The sequence below is a fragment of the Conger conger genome, chromosome 2, assembly GCF_963514075.1.
Source record: "Conger conger chromosome 2, fConCon1.1, whole genome shotgun sequence".
Taxonomy (NCBI): domain Eukaryota; kingdom Metazoa; phylum Chordata; class Actinopteri; order Anguilliformes; family Congridae; genus Conger; species Conger conger.
Window position 1 is genome coordinate 72,695,425 of NC_083761.1, and position 22,584 is coordinate 72,718,008.

The window sequence follows — 22,584 nt, forward strand, 5'->3', positions numbered from 1 at the left end:
CACTGGCTCACAAGGACACACAGTCAGACAGAAAAAGAGAAGGACCACTTATTCAGAATTAACCACTTATTCAGGTGCTGGGCCTTAGCCTTTGGGGTGCTAAAGGACTCACACAAAACTGCTCTAGCTACCTTGCTGCCACAAGAGAACATCTACTTAGAACACTGTCGCCCATAATTGACCTCCACACAGACTTAACTTTTTTCATTGAGGTATTATAAAATTTAATCTCTTCAAAGAGTTCCCAAAAGCGGCTTGGACAACGGCACTGAACTGAAAACGAAAGGCAAGTAAGAGTTAATTAGCTGCCTGCATAATAAGGAGTTAACAGAACACGGGATCTGTGTGCAGTGCAGTGAAAGTCAGTTCTTGGAATTTTAACAGCTTATTAACATTCTGCTTCGGTCTAAACATGGAAAAAAAGAGAGGAAAATATGTGAAGAAAAACAAAAGCAGGCTGCTGAATATGCATCTGCGCCTCTCGACACCAAACCGCTGCCGTGGAGACAACAACAGCGCTCATAATACAGGTGTAATGAATGCCAACACATGCGCAAATACAGGGACCGGCCTCATTAACATGCGCCGTTAACACGCAGGGCCCAGAAAAACAAAGAGAGCGTGCACCGTTTTCACAAGGAGACCGTGAACCTCATCATACATGTTCTCTTACATGTTCTCACATCCAGGCTTATCACACATGTTCTCACATCCAGGCTTGATAATGTAATTTCATTGTATTCCTTTCTCACATTATGCACATTTTCATATAATATATGTGTGCGAAGCCGATTCTGGTTTCGTTTTGGCTCTATATCAAGCTAACCAATAAAAATCATCTCATTCTCCACTTCTGACAGGGAAGGTGATGCAACAACTCATCATTATTTTATCACTCCTGTAATATACCACAACATTTTTCCAAACCCCACAAGAAACCAATAGCTTCAGCTTCTATTGCATAGAACATAGTGTACAATATTTTGAACATTGCAGGCTAGTGCACCCAACAAACAAGAGCGCAATCATATTACAGTAGAGACTAGGCTTACAGTGAGTGAAACCGTTTAAAGTTATCACAGACACACTCAACCAGCTTTGAAAAAGGGACTCACACAAAGACTCATCACCACTGATTGTAATACGCATTTCTATTCTAGTGTTTGACTTGGCAGGTTTATTGGAGATTTAAAGTACAGAATAAAACTTGGGGCCATAAACAGCTGAAAGGAGCGGTTTCTTTCAAGTTGCATTATGATGCATTCCATTTGGCAGTTGTGCACTGTTAATGCAGGAGCCAGGATCGGTCCACCAAAATACCCTGCTGTTGCCAAGGTTTTCTGCTCAAGTCTTTTACTACTTTCACGGCTCTCATGTTACTTCAAACATGACGGAGTTGCGGGAAAATCGTTTTTGACTGGTCATTTTTCAATGGTTGTTGGATTTATTCCTTGTCAGCTCAGAGACTGATGTGAATCAACCAACATGCCTGACTGGCTAGAAACTGACAGATAATCTCATGGTTGCTTGTAACAGAAATGACTATTGTTCACATGTACCAGACACTCCACAATATGTAAAAACCTGAGCTGAAATACCGATGACTGCGTACATGAATCTCGACATTTCTGAATATCTGGGGCAAATCGGGAGTTAAAATTGCGCTGTTTATTTTAGCGTTTAGGGTCCAGGAGAATCCAAGCAGCTGCAGGCAACAATAAAGTGCTCTGAATCAGTCGCCCGTGAATTTAAACACAAAGCTCCGCTTCCTCGGTCCCCGCTTCCACAAAACTCATATGCCTGGAACAAAATTGCATTTCTCTCTAATATAATTTGTCTGTTTTATACAATCAGTATTATTCATTATTCATTACGTATAACAAATTAGGCTTCCCATAACAAATAACCGAAAGCCATATATCCCGCCTCACATCCCACAGTGGAATCGGTACTGCACACCAGGAGAGACGTACAGTATGTGTACAGAGTAGGGGCCTGACCGTGAGCAGTAGCCTGCTATAGCAGAAACACAGGCCCACCTTTAGCTATTGTACCTGAGGGAATGTTTGCGGTTTCGTATTAGTTGCATGTTTAATTTTGATACTGAAGACTGATACACTGGCAGTGAATCTCTTGGCACTGTGGGGAAAAACAATATAGTGTTAAACTGAAGCTGAAAAAATGCTCCCAAACCTTGGTCTATAAAAGAGCTCACAAAAAAAAAAAAAAAAAAAATGGTGATCCCATAGATTATGTTGAAAAAGACTGTGCACCATGCTTGAGATTGTGGGATCTGCAATAAGCACAAAGTATTTAAACTCAGCAGAACTAAATGCTTGTTTGCATAATTTCATTGTGATTAATTAATGGCAGTTGGTATATTGCTATGAGGTAAAAAAGAAAAAAAAAGAAAAAAAAAGTGCACCAATGAAAAGGAAACCATGCATTAAAATATACACATAAAGCTTACAGCATTAACTTCAGACACAGCCTGAAAAAAAATAACACTATGGTAAAATTATCACACTTGGATCGTCATTCAATTATAATGATGATGATTATCTCAGAAATACGTCTGAGTACTGTCTTTCAGAAAGGTTCACAATGAACAAACTATTAATAAATATTTACAGTGTAATATATAAATGATGAATAAGCGTTCATTACATTATTAAATAATGATTTCTCATTCATTTAAAACAAAGTAGGCTCAGCTGCTGCCAGCTGGTGCTCACCTGATTGATGGCACTAATAAGCCTTTAACAAACAGACCGGGAGGCAGCCCCAGGTACACTATATCACTCAATTACTTTTCTCCATGACTGGTAAATCCTTATACATCTTGTTAATAAATAAACCGTAATCTGGGATGTTTAAAACCTGCCTTTTCATTGTAATATTTTTTTGTCATTAGTTTTATGTCCTTATGTCCGTTTGCATCTCAAATGTGGCTCAGTATTTCCTTCCATTTGAGTGTTTGAGATGTGTGGAGTGGCTAAATAAACCCGGCAAACTTGCCACGCTACAATTTAAGTTACATTTCTGCCTCCATCTTGTGAATTGCATAATGGTAGCGGCCATTATTGTGGTTTACAGATTAATATTCCGTAATAAAAAGTGACTACACAGGGACTCAAAATTAATTCTTGCCTTTGTCTCTCATGAGCATTAAATGCGTGTATGCTCTGTTATTACGATGTGCGTGATATTTGACGAGACGGATATGTGAATTCCATCATGTTTCCATTTCTAATTACTCGACACTCCTTCTCTGTGGCAGATTGTTTTTAATTAATCACCAACTGTGTGATCGCTTAATTTCAGAGAAGTCGACGCGTTTGTTTCCCAGAAGATCGGCCCAAAACACTTGTTATTCACGGGTCACATGATGAATAAAAACGGGACCTTTGTGGCGTCTGAAACAGAATGCGAGAGGCTCAGCCGTACAATCGTTGCCTTGTTAGCCCTGACACACACACACGCGCGGGATAAATTGTGTTTTGACACTTCTGTTTGATGCTTTTGTTTTGACTGGTTGCTCACCACAACGGTCATGCCGTTTCACTCGCTTTAACCGAATCAGCTGGCAGGGTGCTTGGGTCCATGATGTCAGCTATAGCGAACAGAAAGCCTTCAGTTCTGCAGTCCATTCCCCGTCTACCTTATTCAGTGGTGACAGCATTCCATAAGTTAGCGGGGAACGCAGTAGCAAATGTACTGGACTAATGCATTACTTTATCTCCAATTAGAGGTTTATCACTGTACACTACATTGTCTTTATCCCATAGAGCAGCATGCCCAGGGGTATGGTGTTGGATAAGTGAATGTCTTTTGTGCATTTTGTGTAGAATAATTAGTAGAACAATATGGGTAAATAAAAGGAAGGTGCCTATAGGCAGTTACATTTTTTTGGGGGAAAAAAAAATAGCCATGAAAATATTTTTCTTTTTTTGATGAAAATTTGGGATAAATACACTGGTATGCAACTAGGAAAGGCAACACTTGTTGTTGAAGAGTAACTGAATAGTTGCATTCTAACATTTGAAGCAGGATAACTGAAAGCAGAACGAAGCATACTTTACACGTTTCACCGAATATGAGAAACGGCTATTATGTGTGGGCCAACATAAAGACTGAACAAACCGAAAACATTTTTACACGGCCAACACAGCACACAGGCTTCAGGAGAGCTCAGTGTATGTTGACGACAGCTCAGTGTATGTTGAACAGGGCTCAGTGTATGTTGAACAGGGCTCAGTGTATGTTGAACAGGGCTCAGTGTATGTTGAACAGGGCTCAGTGTATGTTGAACAGGGCTCAGTGTATGTTGAACAGGGCTCAGTGTATGTTGAACAGGGCTCAGTGTATGTTGAACAGGGCTCAGTGTATGTTGTACAGGGCTCAGTGTATGCTGAACAGGGCTCAGTGTATGCTGAACAGGGCTCAGTGTATGTTGAACAGGGCTCAGTGTATGTTGAACAGGGCTCAGTGTATGTTGAACAGGGCTCAGTGTATGTTGGAGAGCGCACAGTGTATGCTGAACAGGGCTCAGTGTATGTTGGAGAGCGCACAGTGTATCTGGAGGATGGCTCAGTGTATGTTGAGGAGAACTCAGTGTATGTTGACAGAAACCTTGCCCGTGACATACACAGGACGGAGACCTCCCGCATGAGAAAGGAGGGGCCCTGTCTGATTGATGGCCATCAAGCCACACTCCTACTGGTTGAAATCTGTGTGGGGTTGGAGCCAGAGCAGGGGATTAAAACAGGGAGAGAGCCAGACGGACATTCATCACAGGATGCCCCCACTTCAGATCAGGAAGGGCCACGGGGATTGGACTCGCACAGGAACCCTGTGTGCTCAACTAGATGTGACCTGGTTTCAGGACTGAGGTGTGTGGGAAGATCTGCCTGCAGGAAATGGCTTCCACAGGGGAGATGGGGACGTGGCTGAGACAGAGAGCGAGAGGGAGCGAGAGAGAGACCCTCAGGGGGCTGCTAAGACACATCCAACTGCCTCCAGGGAAGGACAGGCTTCCATGGTAATACCCAGGTAAACAGAGTGTACTTCCCCGTTGTGGTAATGCATAGATGAACAGTGCATGTGCAAGCTCCCTTATTCTCAACCACCAATGGGGACTGGTGAGAAACCAACTGTGAACATCTGCTTCAGGTGTATCAAAACACGGCCAGCAGACAGCACACAGCACTAGGCGCGGTCAGCTTCCGTCTCCTTGACCCAAGGGTACAGCACACAGAACAGCCTTCTGAAGAGCCAAAATGGCTGCCCTGGGCCGAGGGGACGGGGAGGATGAGACGCACCTCCGATGCATGGGAAATGGAGCGAAAGACTGGAAACAAACCAGCAAGCAAGGCCGACTCGGCTAGGGAAAGGTTCCGAAATCACAGGGATTTATTCATCAAAGACATCACAGCAGGGAGGCTTTCCTGTGTGCCCCCCTGCCCCCCCCCCACCCAACCTCCCACAATCAAAGAAAGAGAGAGCATACAAAAACATGGATAAGTGTTTTTGAGGAAAGGCATGTGCGGATTTCGCCCAGGGGCGGAGAGAGTAACCTGGCCGCGGTGGCTCAATCGCAGACGCCCCACACGTCCCTCAGACCCGCGCGACTCTGAAATGCTCCTCACAACACGCCACCCCTCCTCACCCGGGCTGGCCAATCAGCACGTTTTAATCAGAGAACCTTTCTTCGTTTGCCAAGCAATATAAAAAGAGCAAAGGCTTTTAAGGGTGAACTACATTTTCCAACTGCATTTCAGGGAAATGCGTTTGATTAAATGCCTCCCGTTCATTCAAATCAAAACGGCACTCAAGCGCATATGAAGATAAGCATTCATATTCGAAAATGCAAGATATGCCAGATCAAAATGGTCGCTCTCGCGTCCAAAAGGCACAAACAATAGTGAGTGTGTCTGGCTGTTTCAGAACACATCATCCAGTTTCCATGCCAACAGCAGCCTTCCCCCCCTCTTCCCAGTTTGCTCTCCCCGTCAAGAACTTGTTGTTAAGGCAACGCTGTGTTTGCTAACAACCGCATTAACGTGGTAAGTGTCTAATGAAGTTCACTTGCGGACTCCGCATTGACTCGTTAAGCAGAGGGGAGAGAGTGGGCTCGGCTCCAATAGTGTCACCTCAGTGCCGGGGCGACGGCACGGGTGACATCATTAGCCTCGACTCCGACATAAGCACAGCCTTAAACAGGGACTGCACAAACAGTCACAGACTGGGTAAGCCCATGTCTGCCAGCGCACCCCTTCTTATCCCAGGAGCCGTACTCCGATATCACCACTGTAATGCAGACAGAGACAGCACTGAAATGCAGATGGGGGATAAAAAAACATAACACATTTATAATACAGAACTATCATGGGAGTTTCATACCTAAGTCCATAAATTAATTATATGTGAATAGGAGAGCGCAGGTAGAGAAAAGCAGTAGAGCGGTGCAGTTGTACCTTCTGCATACGGTGAAAGCCTCAGTACTTCTGCCCTGTGTGGGATGGTGTCATTCCCCTGTTTCACAGGCCAGGATTAGCACCAGTACTGTACTGCTGTAGCTACCGCATATTAATGCAGCCCTGCAGCTCAAACAAAACCTAACACCTGCTACCACACTATAGGGGCGACATGGCTCAGGCAGTAAGAGCAGTCGTCTGGCAGTCGGAGGGTTGTCGAAGTGTCCCTGAGCAAGTGTCCCTGAGCAAGACACCTAACCCCCAAATGCTCCCGACGAGCTGGTCGGCGCCTCGCATGGCAGCCAATCGCCGTCAGTGTGCGAGTGTGTGTATGAATGGGTGAATGAGAAGCATCAATTGTACAGCGCTTTGGATAAAGGCGCTATATAAATGCCAACCATTTACCAACTGTGTTTTGTAATCAGGGGGTTAACTCACGCTAATGCTAGCTGGGGAAGCGAAACGGCATATTCGTCAAAGGGAAAAAAAAAAAAAGATACTTTTTAGTGTCTACACCGAGAGCGCAAATAAGAAAGCTCACACATCTTATCACAAACACTGCACCGCACAATGCGAATTCACATTATGCTGCGAACAACCAGCAGCAAATGTCAAATGTGGAGTAATAATCTCTCCAATTATATGCAGAAAGAGGCGCGGGCCCGCTGGGTATTAAAGTGTGTTTGTGGGGGGGGAGCACTGACACACATGCACACAGGCAGGGATCAGAAACGGGATTACTATGGACTGGAACAGAGAGAGAGTCTGAGGCTTTCACTAACACCTACTCGCTGCAGGACTTACAGACGGACTGGGCGCAAGGTGGAGGTGAGAGAGAAAGAGTGAGATGGAGAGAGGGATAAGGAAAGAGGGAGGGAGAGAGGGAAGAAACGTGTTCATCTCAGTTTCTGTATGAACTCCCATGATAGTTGTGCATACTTTCACAGTTGGTTAGTGAAGCACCCAGAGAGAGGGCAGGTAACCGCTACATAAACAGCATGCTTTAACATCACTGCAGGCTGAGCCTGAGGTCTGCCCCGCTGAGGTCCACGCCGCTGCCTGGAAGACAGCCTCCCGATGACAAACATACTCTCATTCTGTTTTCTCAATGAAACGCTGACATCCATTTTACAAGAGATGGGTCCAGCATATCTCACGCAGAGAAAATGTGCACCACGGCGCATGAGCGATGGAACACCAGCACAGAGGACAATGGGGGGGGAGACATTACATTAAATTACATTACATTATTGGCATTTGGCAGACGTACAGTTGATTAGACTAAGCAGGAGACAATCCTCCCCTGGAGCAATGCAGGGTTAAGGGCCTTGCTCAAGGGCCCAACGGCTGTGCGGATCTTATTGTGGCTACACTGAGATTAGAACCACCGACCTTGCGTGTCCCAGTCATTCACCTTAACCACTACGCTACAGGCCGCCCTCAACGCAACATGTTCTCTAAAGAAGCTTACGCACCTCACCAGATTACCACTTACACTGTGTCCGCCAATTCCCCAGAAGGATCTCGCTATGAATCTAGACAGCTCTCAAATCCTCCATTGTGGCTACACTGGTATTAGAACCACCGACCTTGCGTATCCCAGTCATTTACCTTAACCACTACGCTACAAGCCGAAAGCAACGGTCGAGGCTAAAGAGAGGAGTTATCACCCATAAAGCCAGGAGTTCTCATCCCGCCCTGGGGGGGTCAAAGTGTCCCTGAGAGAAGACACCTAACCCCTAAATGCTCCTGAAGAGCTGGTTGGTGCCTTGCATGGCAGCCAATCACTGTTGTTGTGTGTATGAATGGGTTAATGAGAAGCATCAATTGAACAGCGCTTTGGATAAAGGCGCTATATAAATACCAACCATTTACCATTTACCCAGGAGTCTCTCACTCCTGCACAAGGTCATCCCCGAAATGCAGGCCACAGGCTCTCCTCTCTTGGCACTGCTTGGGTCATGTGCTTCAGTAGTGTGCCAAAAGTCTGTCTCTCTGCAGACGGCACCAACAAACAGGCATAAACAGCCACTGAAACTTCTGCAGCAGAAGTATCTGAAATGAGCACTTGAACTAACAGCTTTCAGCTTTTGAAAGCACTCGTCAACCACAGCGTACCAAAAAGGCACACAAGTAAAACATGCCCAGCTCCAACTCTCCTCAGAAGGGGGGATCTAGTGTACAGGAACGCCTGCCGTTTGGCACAAACACAGACTCTGGCAACTCCAGAGACCAAAGAAAACAAGCATCTCGGTTTCTGGTGACAGACAGCGCGTTGTAAGGTCCCGTCTCGCCACCTGACCCATATCAGTGAGGACAGCTGGAATTACGGGCCAGAAGGGGGGGCCAGTTTCAGCAGGCCTGAGAAGCCCTGACAGGGGGTCAGAGCGGGTCAGTCTCTCAGTCGCCCCGGGTACAAAGCCCCCCTAATTGGCTCTGGGCCTTCTTTAACAGGAAGAAAAGCCACCGCCAAGCACACGTCAATCAGCCAGGTGAGAGCCCCCCCCCCCCTCCATGATAACACGATGGGAGGCATTACAGCAGACAGAGAAGAACTCAATCTTTCCCCCCTCTCTGCTAGACTGGAGCTATGGACAGCCTACACACTGATGATCTGCCCTGAAACCTGAACAAGAGGCTGACACACCTGATCTCTGCCATCCAATCGCAATAGGCGACACTATTAAAATGGCTGACAAAGACATCGCTACCTACAAATGAAGTACGACATTTTTAAAGAGACAGTGAGCAGTTGGGAATTAGTTAATAAATGTCCATTTCTTTAGGCCTAAATGTGGATTCACTGCAAACTTTAAAAAAGGATTTATCATACTGTTGCTCCCAACAAATTATGTTCTAACACAAATGTCTACAGTTAAAAGCAATTCAGCCAGGCTATTTTCTGGAAACATAAAATGCCAATAAGCAAACAGGAAATGTTATTCCCCGTTAACATTTTGGACCTGCTTGTAAACCATTTAAAATGAGTCATGATGAATGAGTAATAACACAACACCGTTCTGAACCACATATACTGACCCTTATAAGGAACTACGGCCATTTTACTTTGTAGAGGAACTGAATTCAAAAGGTCAAAAGGTACTGTGGCTACAGAGATTGAATCCAGACAGAAGTATAAATGAGAGATGCTTCTAAATGCATCTACAGACACCAATCTCATATCCTTCCAGCTAAAACAGGCCATGAACGAGACAGAGAGGCTCCGTTTAAAACAGTACGAAGGTTTACGCAATAAGCAGATGGATCAGAAGGGTAAAGAAGCAGCTGAATGTCAACTACACAATCAAACAATCAATCAGTTCATCAACGAATGAAACATACACGACTCTTCACAAAATATCAGTCAAAGAGAACGGCACAAATAAGAAATGCAGGGTATCAAACAGCATGGAGCATGACAGGGGTGGAAATGAGTTAGTGACAAAGAGACGAGATTTTAAAAAGAACAGGCTTTAAAAAAAATCACAGGAGTAAGAAATGCAGACAGCTTTTGAAAAGGTAAGGCAGAAGATAAACCTGATATGGTAATACACCGACCTGTAAAATCTCCTTAGAAAACCCAGAGGTGAGGAAAGATTTGTATGATCTACCCCGGTTCCCCGTGGCAATCAAAATTGAAGTATTATCCAGCGATGTCTTCTGGTAAAGGCAAACAAATCTGACTGGAGGGATTCGATGGGCCTCACAGGTCACATAGAGTGAGGACCAACCCACGGAAATGTCAGACAAGGGGAAACGGACATTTTCAAAAAGTGTCTCTCTGATATATTATTCCAATATTACACAACAACGTTCAGAAGGAGAACCGCGGTAGATTACCCAGAAAATAAACAACAGCGCAGGAAACCGCCGAAGATGAAGTGTGACCATTACGCCACCGCCTTCTGAACACAGCACTGAGCGAACCGTATCCAGTGGGGAAGTTTATTGCGCTTTCCACATTTTGTGCTTTTTACTTTATTTTCACAGAGCAATATCAATAGTGTTTATATTCATGCGGGGGCGGGGGCAGGACACATGAATGTTGCCTGGCATTCCCAAACAGGCCGGAAAACACCCAAAAAGCCCATTACCGTGGCGTTAAGAGGTCAGCAGCCAGTTTGGGTTGGGTGTGTCCCAACACTTAATTTCCTCTCCTCATACTTCCAGATAGGAGGAGATTAGTGGAGGAAAGGAGGATCATTTCTGGGATATATTTTTATCCCTGCCCACAGCACAACAGGCCACCAATCACAGCCTGCCTGGCCCCCAAGCGCTCTCCTGGAAATGGGCTGGATGACCTGGGCCACACTCCAGCAAAAGGGCGCGTTCTCCATCTCTCAAACAGTAGAACATTCCTGCCAAACATACTCACTGAATAAAGTGCAAAATTACTTTTTTTACCATGTACTGTTGCCGTATTCACTAACTATGGAGCAAGATAACAGCAGTGAGTGACTGTGTACACAGACATAAAGGAGAATATCTTGGCCCTATATCGCTGAGGGTATTGATCCGCTAACTTAGGAAAATTGACCTAAACAGACTCTATGAAGACAGTCTTCAAAGTGCACCAGTGAGCATCTGGAATCAGCTGGCATCAGCTGGAATCAGCTGGAATCTGCTGGAATCTGCTGGAATCTGCTGGAATCTGCTGGAATCTGCTGGAATCTGTTGGAATCTGCTGGAATCTTGGGGGGACAAAGATTTGGGGCCCTCACTGAACCCTGTAGAGTGGCACGTGCAGATTATTTTGGACCAGGACATCCTGTCTGGCACACCAACAGCACACGGCTGCTTTACTGAAACGGGAGACGCTGGCAGTTCCCAGGGCTTCACACATCACAGAACAGCCACTCGCTCTTCTACTTTCAACTGCAGCAACGCTGGACCGAGGACAACCATGAAACTCGTGAAAAAAATAAAATACTACAAGAGGCACACACACACAGAGAAGAACAAAGCCCCTTTAAGCCATCTCCCATAATAAAACACACTAGACTAGCGAATTGCTGTGCGGATGATTATCCTGAGTAACCTGGTCAGACGGGTCCCAGTCCAGACAAACATGGCTGCAGTACCAGACAGGACCCGTCAGCTCGCTCTAAACAGCCCCAGTGTTCACTCAATCACCAGAGTGCCAGGAAGACCCATTTCTCTGAAGCCCTCATTCAGTGGCTGTCTGGAGAGGTGATTTCCTGGAGGTGAGGCGAATTGGGCCTGCATTCTCTCATAACGGACGGTCCCTTCACTGAACGGGACTGAGAGAGGAGTGCGTGCCGCAGGTGTGTGTGTGTGTGTCCTGTGCCATCAGTCTCTCCCAGCAGCAGCAGTCAGTCCTCATCAGCTAATGGAGGGCACCCACTTAGTGGCACAGAGGCTCTCTCACACCAAGCAAACAGACAAACATCAGCCTGAAGGGTTAAACGGCCTGTCGACACTCCACATTAGGGAACACGTCATACCAGAGGGGAACCAAGTGACAGAATTAGAATTTTGGAAAGATCACTTTATATTTTACTGCCCTTTTGGACTTCCTTACAAAGGCTAACTTGTGTCAGGCGGAACAGCCAGCCGGAACTAAGCACTAAGCATGTGTGTGTATTGTGTATGTGTCATCGAGTGTGTGCATTGTGTGTGTGTGTGTGTGTGTGTGTATGTACGCACGTGTGTGTATTGTGTATGTGTGAACGAGCGTGTGTGTATGTGTGTGTGTTGCGTATGTGTGAGTGTGTGCACCTGTGTGTGTGTGTGCATATGTGTGTGTGTGGGTATTGTGTATGTGTAATTGAGTGTGTGTGTGTGTGTGTGTGTGTGTGTATAGGAGTGTAGGATATTGAGACTTAATTGCTGATACTGTTAGGAGCGGTCATGCCCCAGTGAATGTGTCTGAAGGGTACAATTACAGAGAAAGGTAATCAAGATTCACCTCCAGGAGACCAGTAGCTCATCTGTAATTCATCAAAGGGGACGTGTAACTAACTAAAGGATTACAGCCTTATAATGGTGATCCTTCAGTTTTCAGCTCGGTTGCTGAACCATTTATTGAAATGTGCTACTACTAGCGCTGGTATTTTTGCCTCGAAAATACATGATGCTCATATGAATACACAATCTCATTGATAATTATTATAAAGATATGGAAGCGACAGCATCAGGTGCAGAGTGAGTAGGCTGGAAGCAGCTGAGTCAGGAGGCACACAAGGCTGGTGCTCAGTCAGACTGGGAGGGGTCTGTCTGGAAGGATACAGCGCAGCTACTCCTGTCAATAAGAGGGTATACAGCCTTATCAATCACACACACGCATTTGGAGCGCACACACAAACACATCGTCCGTCAGCTCATGTGTATGCATACACACGCACACACACACACACACACACACACACACATACATAAAAACACACCACGCACCGAGACACACATACACACCATCCCTCAGCACACATGCGCACACGTACACCACCTACCCTCCCCCCATCCTGTGCACTTCCCGAGCAGCAAAACGAAAAGTTGAATTTGACACAGTGTCCGGCTGTTTCTCCTGGCCCCCGCTGCATGCCAGAGCACTGACTGGCTCGCTTATCCGCCTAGAGTAATCAGGCTTTCCGGCCCCTCGGCACGTTTGGGGGGGGGGGGGAAGGCACTGCTGAGGAAAGTGCTCCCAGTCCCAGTCCTGGCTGAAGCACATACCTCCAGAGTTGCGGGGCGCGGCTGCTGAGGAGACTCACCACAAACACTGCCCGCGGCAAAGCAGGTTCCAGCCCGGGCTGTGCCCTAACCCCGCCATGACTGAGTGACTGCACCTGTGTCAAAGCCTCACCGCGCCAGGGTACCGTAATGGCTGGGCTGGAACCAAAGTTCCTCTACAATCACAGACTGCATTTGTTGGAATGGACTGTAAAAGTTCCTTTACAATGACAGATTGTGGTTGATTCTGGAACGGACTGTAAAAGTTCCATTATAATCACTGATTGTGGTTGATTCCGGAACGGACTGTAAAAGTTCCATTATAATCACTGATTGTGGTTGATTCCAGAACGGACTGTAAAAGTTCCATTACAACTACCGATTACGGTCGATTCCACAAAATACCTAAAAATTTTACAATTCTGATTACTTATACATTCAGTCATCCCAGCAACACAAACTTGCGAAGTGTACATCTTGAAGTTGCGCTAGCCCATCTGTGGAACTTTATGATGTGCAGTGCTGAAAATAGTTTGTGGACGAGTGTGAGTGAGTCAGCTGCAAGGCTGTGTGTAGGTGTGAATCACTGAGCGATGACTTCAGGGGAGAAAATGAGAGAAAATTACAGAGGCTAACCATTCTGGAAATAGGCGATACCAACAGTGCTGGATTAGGCTGAAGCACAACAGCCAAAAATAACTGAAACCAACAGTTACGGATATGCAAGGAATCAATACGCTGATGTCACTGCAACCTGAAGTAGTGACTGAAACGATCTCCTGCAAGGCATGACAAAAACACAAACTCCCTGGCTAACAGCAGCTTGCAGCTTGCAGCTTCCCTACACAGCCCAACAATAGGGCCTGAAACCTGCCATTGTGGAACACAGTCCTGCATTAAAACACACAGTAAACATGTCAAACTCAATTTTCCTGGAATGCAGAACCGGAAATACCATCCACAAGGACACAAGGGATGCCGACACCTGCATTTTAAAAAGTGAATGCTGTTCATATAAATTATTTGAATTCAATCACCTCATTTCTGTTTACCACTTCATTTCTTTTTTATGTATTTATTTATGTTATTTTTAAGATTCGTTGGCAAGGAGCAAGACCGATGCGTGTGCGGCTAAACTGTCACATACAAACAGGCAGTGGTTATCAACCGCCTGGTATTTAATGTGTCAGAAACACCTTAACAGGGCAGAGGATGTGGCGTATGTATCGCTGCACAAGAAACCGTTGCTTTTAAAGATAAAAGAGGCCCTGGAAGGACTAAATGTCAACGCGCTGACGAATGCCCTTAATGGCGCGGTCATTTCATCATCGTTCCCTGACCTTCCCCGCAGGGGGCCTACAGGACATCCGAGCCGGCAGCCTCCGTGCTTCTGCAGGGTAACCCGCTGCCTGCCCGTGTGCCCGTGCACCTCCAGAACGGACACCATTTCCCGCTCTCCCTGGTCCTCAGCCAACATTCACAAATATGTGCAGTGCGACAGCAGTACATGATGACTACACAACTTTAACTTTAGCATCTTCTCTTTTTCCCCCTTTTTGGCTAAACTGGTTTAGTAGACTGCTGTAAATAGTCCAAAGTAACTCCTATGTTTGTCGCTGTAGAGTCACGGACAAGTCTACAGACCGATAAAAATGGCCATGCAAAAATTACCAAGCCTCTCCAGACATCACCAGCTCTGATGACACGCAAATTGCGGGCAAAGTGAACATGGGTGGGAGAGGATGTGGTGACCTTCTTCGGCACAGAGGGAGGACATTAAGAGCGGCTGTAGACCGTTCACCTCAGCTCTGAGCTGTGAGCTGCATGCAGGAGGAGGCCTGGGGGGGAAATCTGAAAAGGGAGCGTTGATATGAGATTAGCCAGAGTACCTCAAACAGGCCCGCAGTGCGACCATGCAAGTGGAGAGGGCGGAAAATGCATTTTGAACACAGGACATTCTGTTCTTGTTTAAGCCTTCGGGACCTTACACCTTTTCAACCAATCAAAATGACTGCTGTTATTATCGTTTTGAGCCGACAGAATTTTCGCAACCAAAGCCAAACCCCCTGGAGATGTGGGTGGAGCCACTTCATATTGGGCCCGGGGCTGAGAGGCTTAAGAAGGGTTAAGCCGCCAACAGTGCAGGCCGTGCAAATGAATGAACTCTAAAACTCATTCCAGGAAGGTGTGATTATGTACGTGTCTCACACAGTGGGTGTGCGATGCGCAAGCTGCTGCAGGTGTTGTGTCAGTGATGCTAACACCAACACAGCACACGCCAGCCACAGCACTGCTGCAGCACACACAGGACGACTGAAATGACTGTTCAATTAGCCACCGGCGTCACGTGCGGGGGCGACATGGCTCAGGCAGTAAGAGCGGTCGTCTGGCAGTCGGAGGGCTGTGTCGAAGTGTCCCTGAGCAAGACACCTAACCCCCAAATGCTCCTGACGAGCTGGTCGGCGCCTTGCATGGCAGCCAATCGCCGTCGGTGTGTGAGCGTGTGTATGAATGGGTGAATGAGAAGCATCAATTGTACAGCGCTTTGGATAAAGGCGCGACATAAATGCCAACCGTTTACCATTTACCAAGTGAGACGGGCAAGTGAGACGCGCAAGGGAGACGGGCAGATAGGCAGCTCAACGGCAGGCTTTGAGAAAGCCCCGAAGCGGTGGGAGATGGTGGTGAACAGGTGTCGGATGGGAATAAACGCTCCCCGTGATTGTACAAAGGGATCATCCCTCCCTGTGCCTCTCTAATCTCTCAACACTAGGCACTTCAGTAAGTGGGTGCAGGGGGTGTCAGTCTGTACACGGCAGGGCACTGAAGGCTCGTGCACATCTGTCAATAACACGGGTTAAGCGCCGTTTTTTTTACCCCCTCTCCGTCTGAGACGGAAAGGCGACGGACGTGCAGGAGGAAGAGGTGACGGTGTTTCTCGGAGGTAGTCTGTGGTAAATGCCGCTACACATGTAACGCTGGGCTTAGCTGTGATGATCTGATATCATGTACACGGAGTAAATACCAGCATGTACTCTAAATTGTGATATTCAGGACATGGTTTTGACCCTCAACGGTGACTAACTTAGCTTGCAACGGAGTGCGAAACAAATTCAGATGTATACAGGACTCAATTTTGTCATTTTCATTCAGATTAGCCTTACTTTAGACCTGAGTGTCCACTCTTATCCACATGGGCAGTGTGGACACATGTTTGTTTCAGTCCACCACTGCAACACTTGAAACAACCAATTAACTAATCATGGTCTTCAGTCAAGACTTTGAATTTGAGTAAAATCAAGCATCTTAGTGCTACAATAAAACAAAAACGTACACCTACACCAGCCCTGTTAGATAAGATTGGACACCCATGCTGAACCGAGGCTTTCCGAGTCTGCTCCTGGAGATCCACCCACCGTAGGTTCTAATTTCAACCATAATTTAGTACACCTGATTCTACCAATTAGCAGCTCAACAAGATCGAGATCACTAGCTGTTGAATGAGGTGTGCTTTGGTAGGGCTGGAATGAAAATATCTAGTTCTCCAGGGACAGGGTTGAGCAGCCCTCCTTTAGACACTGAAGTTACCCAAACCAGCAAATCGGAGAGTATGGAAAAACAAAACCCCACGCATTTTGTAGCTACAAAGGACGTTCTGTTCCTGTTTATTTGTATGCCCCAGCAGCATGTAAATGAAGACTGGAAAACTCATTCCAGGTAGGTTTGTGCGCCCACACTCTCCGATACGAAACGCACTCCGATACGAAACACACTCCGGTACGAAACACACTCCGATACGAAACACACTCCGGTACTACTGCAGCGCAGCGCAGTCACATTACACACAGGAGTACTTCAATGAATCCACGTTGTGGTTGAATAACCTGAATAAGTGAGACAGACGCATTCTACGGCTTTGAGACAGTCGTGGAGGCTGAGGTGGTTAATGGTCATTATGAACAGGTGTCAGGTGGGAATAATTGGGTTCATTATCATGGTGCTATTTTTGCCTGCAACATCAGCAGTCACCTGTAGCTTACTTTGCCATGTCTCTCTGATGACGCCACCATTTCCAATGTATGGGTTGTCAAGGCTTTGTCCTTTTTGTCAGTTACATCTGTAGTCCCACGCAAGAGTACAGACCCCTTGTGCTACGTTCAGACCCTGACTCGGCAGTATTGGGGAGCACTGGAACGGCTATAAAAACTTCCCTTTCTTTGCAAACCGTTCAGTTTGGATTCAGGTCCAGTTGTAAAGGTAACTGCAGAGGACTCACCAGGACACACTCCTATATTCACCTTTCAACAAACACACCCTGAAACTCAGATATAATTACTGTATGCGTTTTCTTTTAAATTCTATTTTTTCATTGGGTCAAAAACGTCAACCTTCGATGTAAATGCATGTTACCTACTAGCTTCCTTTCACCCCCCCCCCATTATGCTCAAAGGGTGTAAAAGGACCAAGAAATTATCATAATAAACAGTCATTAGAAGAACCAACATTGCATGAGAATTTGTTAAACACAGCAACCCTCATCTCAAATTCACTTTCCTTTTCAACCTTGACTGCACCGGATAGGCAAATTTAGACCCAAGGTCGCTGAATTGGTTTAAAAGTGAAGAGCTGACACTACAACACAGAGATGCCGCATTTCTTGCTTTTTAGACGGTATTGTAAAGTGACACAACAAAAGGAATCTCGTTACACAACCCACATCCCTCTAAGCGCAGTCGGGAAAGATTGCCGGAATACAGTTGCAGCAAGGCAAAAATGATACAACTGAAAAGTACGAAAATAGCGGCCATGTCTCCGGCAGAGTGGAGCGATGTACAACAACCTAGACTTGTAACCAAAAGGATTCGGTTGAATATCAATAAGACCTTCGTACAACGTCGCTTAATATATCCAGTCATATGAAAGGAATGATACAGATAGCATGGAAAAGACTATGCGAATAGCTGGGTAAAAACATCAGATCAAGTAAATACACACAACTAAGGACACAAAACAAAGAGAAGAACAGAACAACTCTGTTGTATTAACATGCATTCTTAATACAGGAAGGGAGAGAGAGAGAACTTGCTATCCTATGACTACCAAAGACAGCCCAGATAATTATTGCCCTACCAGCCTTGTGAACAGAAAGGGCTGGAAGCTGGAGGGTATCAGACAGGGAAACAATGCCAACATGCGGCGATTCTACATCAGCAGGAATACCAGAGGAGCAGCGCCCTGGAGGGATGCATCCCGAGCACTGAACCCCCATACCCCATCGTAGGCCGTAGCAAGACACGGAGGCCGCGTTTCCGTCGATCCGTCCTTCATTTTAGACCGGCTAAACCCGAGGCAAGTCGGAAGCGTTTCCACAGTTCCCACCAGTCTCAGCCCAAGCCTCTGGCGAGGTGTCGTAATGTTTGGCCGCACGTAGTTACAGTTTGTCACGCCCCACGAGTTATGACCGTCCCAGAACAGGCACGGCAAAATCAGAAGCATCGGGATTCCTTCCGTCATAATAAACCAACAAACATAATTTTATATGTTTCTGAGGGACCTTGCTCATTTGCAAGAGACAAACATGTTGCAAGCATTTCTCTGAAAAGATGATCCAGAGTGAGCAGCGACTGAGCAGTCAGACACTATCAGCTGAAACGGAGCAACAGATTAAGCAAACCAAGGGATGACATGAGATTGGTAGACTGGGAAGCAGCCCGTTCATTCAGATAGACCGCGCCTGTGACAATATGGGAAAAATGGGCTTGGTATTCCTGAAGACACTGGTATTCCTGCCTCGCCTGTGACAATATGGGGAAAAAACGGGCACGGTATTCCTGACTCGCCTGTGACGATATGGGTAAAAACGGGCACAGTATTCCTGAAGACATTCAAATTCCTTACTCGCCTGTGATAATATGGGGGAAAACGGGCTCGTTATTCATGAAGACACACAGCCTGTTTCCAAGTGGGTAAAGTACATGACTGGGACCCAGAAGGTTGGTGGTTCAAGCCCCGGTGTAGCCACAATAAGATCCAAGCACCTGCGGGGCCTTAACCCCACATTGTTCCAGGCGGGACTGTCCCCTGCTTTGTCCAATCAACTGCAAGTTGCTTTGGATAGAAAGCGTCAGCTAAATAACTAATGTAATGTAATGCATTTCACACTGGCACTTGCCCTCAACCCCGTATGTGTGCTGGCCTGGCAGACTTTCAGTAGACCACTCCGCATTGTTAAAACGCACACATTCAGGGGCAGAAATGGCAGCAGTAGACAGTGGTTTAAAACAATGCCCAGTCCTCCGCATTGTTAAAACACACACATTCAGAGGCAGAAACGGCAGCAGTAGACAGTGGTTTAAAACAATGCCCAGTCCTCCGCATTGTTAAAACACACACATTCAGAGGCAGAAACAGCAGCAGTAGACAGTGGTTTAAAACAATGCCCAGTCTCCTCCACACGGTCAGTCTGTTTAAAGAAAGTGGCCAGCGTGTCCAGACCACATGGCTTTTTGACTTCAGCCCCAACCTGAAAAAAGGCTGAGCACCAAGGTACTCTACACAATGCCTTTTTTTTTTTTTTTTGGCACTGAAAGCCCAGTATTGATAAAAAAGCACTGAGTGAGGTTTAAAAAAAAAAAAAAAAAAAAAAAAAAATGAAAGAAAAAAAAAACTGCAGCTGCACTTGGCTCCAGACACATTACCTCATGAGTCTTGGCACCTGCAGCCATTTTCTCTCGGCATCACAATAATATCTCTTATTCGTGAAAAAAGAATCCCAGCAAATGACAGTATTACATTGCATGTCATTCGGCAGACGCTTTTATCCAAAGTGACTTACAATTGATTAGACCAAGCAGAAGACAATCCTCCCCGGGAGCAATGTGGGGTTAAGGGCCTTGCTCAAGGGCCCAACGGCTGTGCTTATCTTATTGTGGCTACAAGGGGGATCGAACCACCGACCTTGCAGGTCCCAGTCATGTCCCTTAACCGCTACGCTACAGTAATCTGCCGGAGTGGCACGGAAGAGACAAGCGAAGGAGACAAACGTACACTAATTTCAGCGGTAGGGCCTAATAATGCATTTTTCTGTCACTGTTGTTCCTACACAGCTTCAAACTCTGCCACCTGACACCTTTGTCCCAGACGCCATCCTCTGCCTTCATATGGTCTCGGTGCTGCTGGCTCAACATTGCTCCAGTGGGGGAGTACAGGGGTTGGTGAGGGAGGATCAATTCCTTCTCTCCCACCTAGGTCAGCCATGTCACAGACGCACCGATCGATACCAGTTCAAATTCACTTCCAAAGCGCTTACCTCGAGTCTTCAGTGCCATTCAATCCCCCTCTGCCTCACTGTCTGCATTGGGCCACAATGACTCTTGTGTGTCAGAATCCTCAGCTGTCTGATGGAGGAGAGACATCAGCCATGTTGAGTCCAGAGGGCATACATACACACAAAAATACACACAGGCACGCACGCACAGAAACATGTTCCCAGTTCTTGACACTATGCATTCAAACATGACTGGCAAAAGGGACTCACGATGATTATGATGCTGAACTTAGTATATAACAGTTAGAATGAGATGAAGAAAATACATCAAATTCAATACGGTCACATTTTTCATAAAGAAAAGTAAAACTTTTTTTTTATTTTTTATTTTTTTTAAGGCAGCAGCATGCTAAATGTCATGAATGTCGCTCAGTCCTTGTTTCAGAGAAGTCCAGGACAATGAATGCAATGAATTAAACTGTACAGACTGGGTATGGCATTACTGTTGCATGCAAATGTGGGTTTGGTTTGCATGGCTAAAAGGACAAAGCTCTCTTGCTTTAGCTGCGCTGTTGGTGAATGGCTGTACTGTATATTCAGTAGTTTTCAGATTCAGTTTACACGGGAGAAATTTAGTCTGGTTTTAAATCCACGAAATAAGTACTTTTTAGAAATACAGTGAATAGCTATTTCCCCCAACTCCTGCTGGAGACAACTTCGTAGGAATCAACAATTTGTTTCATGGGCGTGAATACATTATTTTCTGTTTCCATTCACTCTGGAGAAGGATGTGCTCAATTTGGAACAAGATATGGTCAATCTGTATGTCAGTTTTTGAACCGTCATCGGTCAGTTGTGGTTAGACCCCCACAGTCAATGGCAATATAAAGGTAAATTAACTCATCAGTTATTTACGGACAATCAATGCATTTTCAATTGCCAGCCAACTTCACCATAATGCTTACCAGATTTGCTTTTTCAGCCACTGTGTACAATGATAGGAAGACGCACAGCTAGCCATACTAGCTATATATGCTATTTCTTATTTGCAGTTTGTGAATATAATTCACAAGCGTTCTAATTGATAGTTGTGAGTTTACAATGGCCTAGATGTAGGATGTGTAGCTAGTCCAAACAGTTCGATGACCCGTTCAAGTTGCAATGATGAAGTATAGCAGCTAGCAACACAGCTAGCTAACGATCTACCTTCCTGTGTGTACAAGGACAGAAAAAAACACCGCCCCAGCCAGACCTTGCGTTCTTACAAGCTAACCAGCAGTGACAACTCTTGGCACACCTTCACCGCACACAATTACAAATCCTGCGGTTAAACGCCTGATATAACTGTAGTATTACACAACAACCCAACGGACTGACAAAGCCTTTAGCAACAATCTCACATCGCTATAACAAGCTAGCTAGCTAATAAATGTGGGAGTTCGGTCTTACCGTGTCTCGATTCACCTGATCGAGGAGAATTTTAATTCTGCTGGACGTGGAAATTAGGTTTAGAGTTGAGGTGGAGATACGCTGTGATCAATCCAGTGTTCGTATCTAAATCTCGTATCTTGCTCCGCCTGTTCACAAAACGACTGCTTCTGAAACAGTTCCTGAATGAGAAAACTGGATTCAGTCTACCAAGGCTAAAGTAATCGAAGCAGATAGGTGGGAATAGCGCTGGGATTATTCATGTTTTCTGAGATCGATTACAGACAGAAGGGGGGCGTGTGATTGTTTTGGTGAATTGTCGGCCAAATATTATACTCCTGTTCTAATGCAGGTTCTACCAAATAGTTACGTAATAACGTATTTTAAAAAGACAGAAAAGTCAATACTTTAAGTGCATTTTACTGAGAGAAATGTCATTTACACGTTTTAAATTGTTTTATTTCACGTGTATCCTTGTTTGGTAGGGGGAATTGCCAAATGCTGTAAACACCAGCCATCTGCATAAGGACAACTCGCCACAACACATCACATGAAGTAAATAGAGGAAACGCAGCCTTATCCACTTAACCCTGGTCATATCCACAGTATCATTATTCTTTCATATCTACTAGCTTGAAATATGAAGGAATAATCAGAGATTAAAAATCACATTGATTTACTGTAGGTCACGCTGCTCTGCATTCGTCTCATGGCTCTAAATAT

The 22,584-nt window shown here is 45.7% G+C and overlaps 1 protein-coding gene across 4 annotated transcripts in view; it reads right to left on the minus strand.

Annotated features, from left to right (window-relative positions):
• Nucleotides 1-22,032, minus strand: part of LOC133121530 (testis-expressed protein 2-like) — a 49,439-nt gene extending 27,407 nt beyond the window's left edge. For 3 of the 4 annotated variants that reach the window (XR_009708006.1, XM_061230761.1, XM_061230759.1), the window contains exons 1-2: nt 21,883-22,032; nt 20,476-20,563 (exon numbers count right to left, since the gene is read on the minus strand). The gene's annotated coding sequence lies outside the window, so the exon portion shown is untranslated. Of the gene's footprint in view, nt 1-10,034; nt 10,144-20,475; nt 20,564-21,882 lie in introns of those variants that run through there. The other variant, XM_061230760.1, reaches the window with a different exon arrangement.
• Between the last annotated feature and the right edge of the window lie 552 nt (nt 22,033-22,584).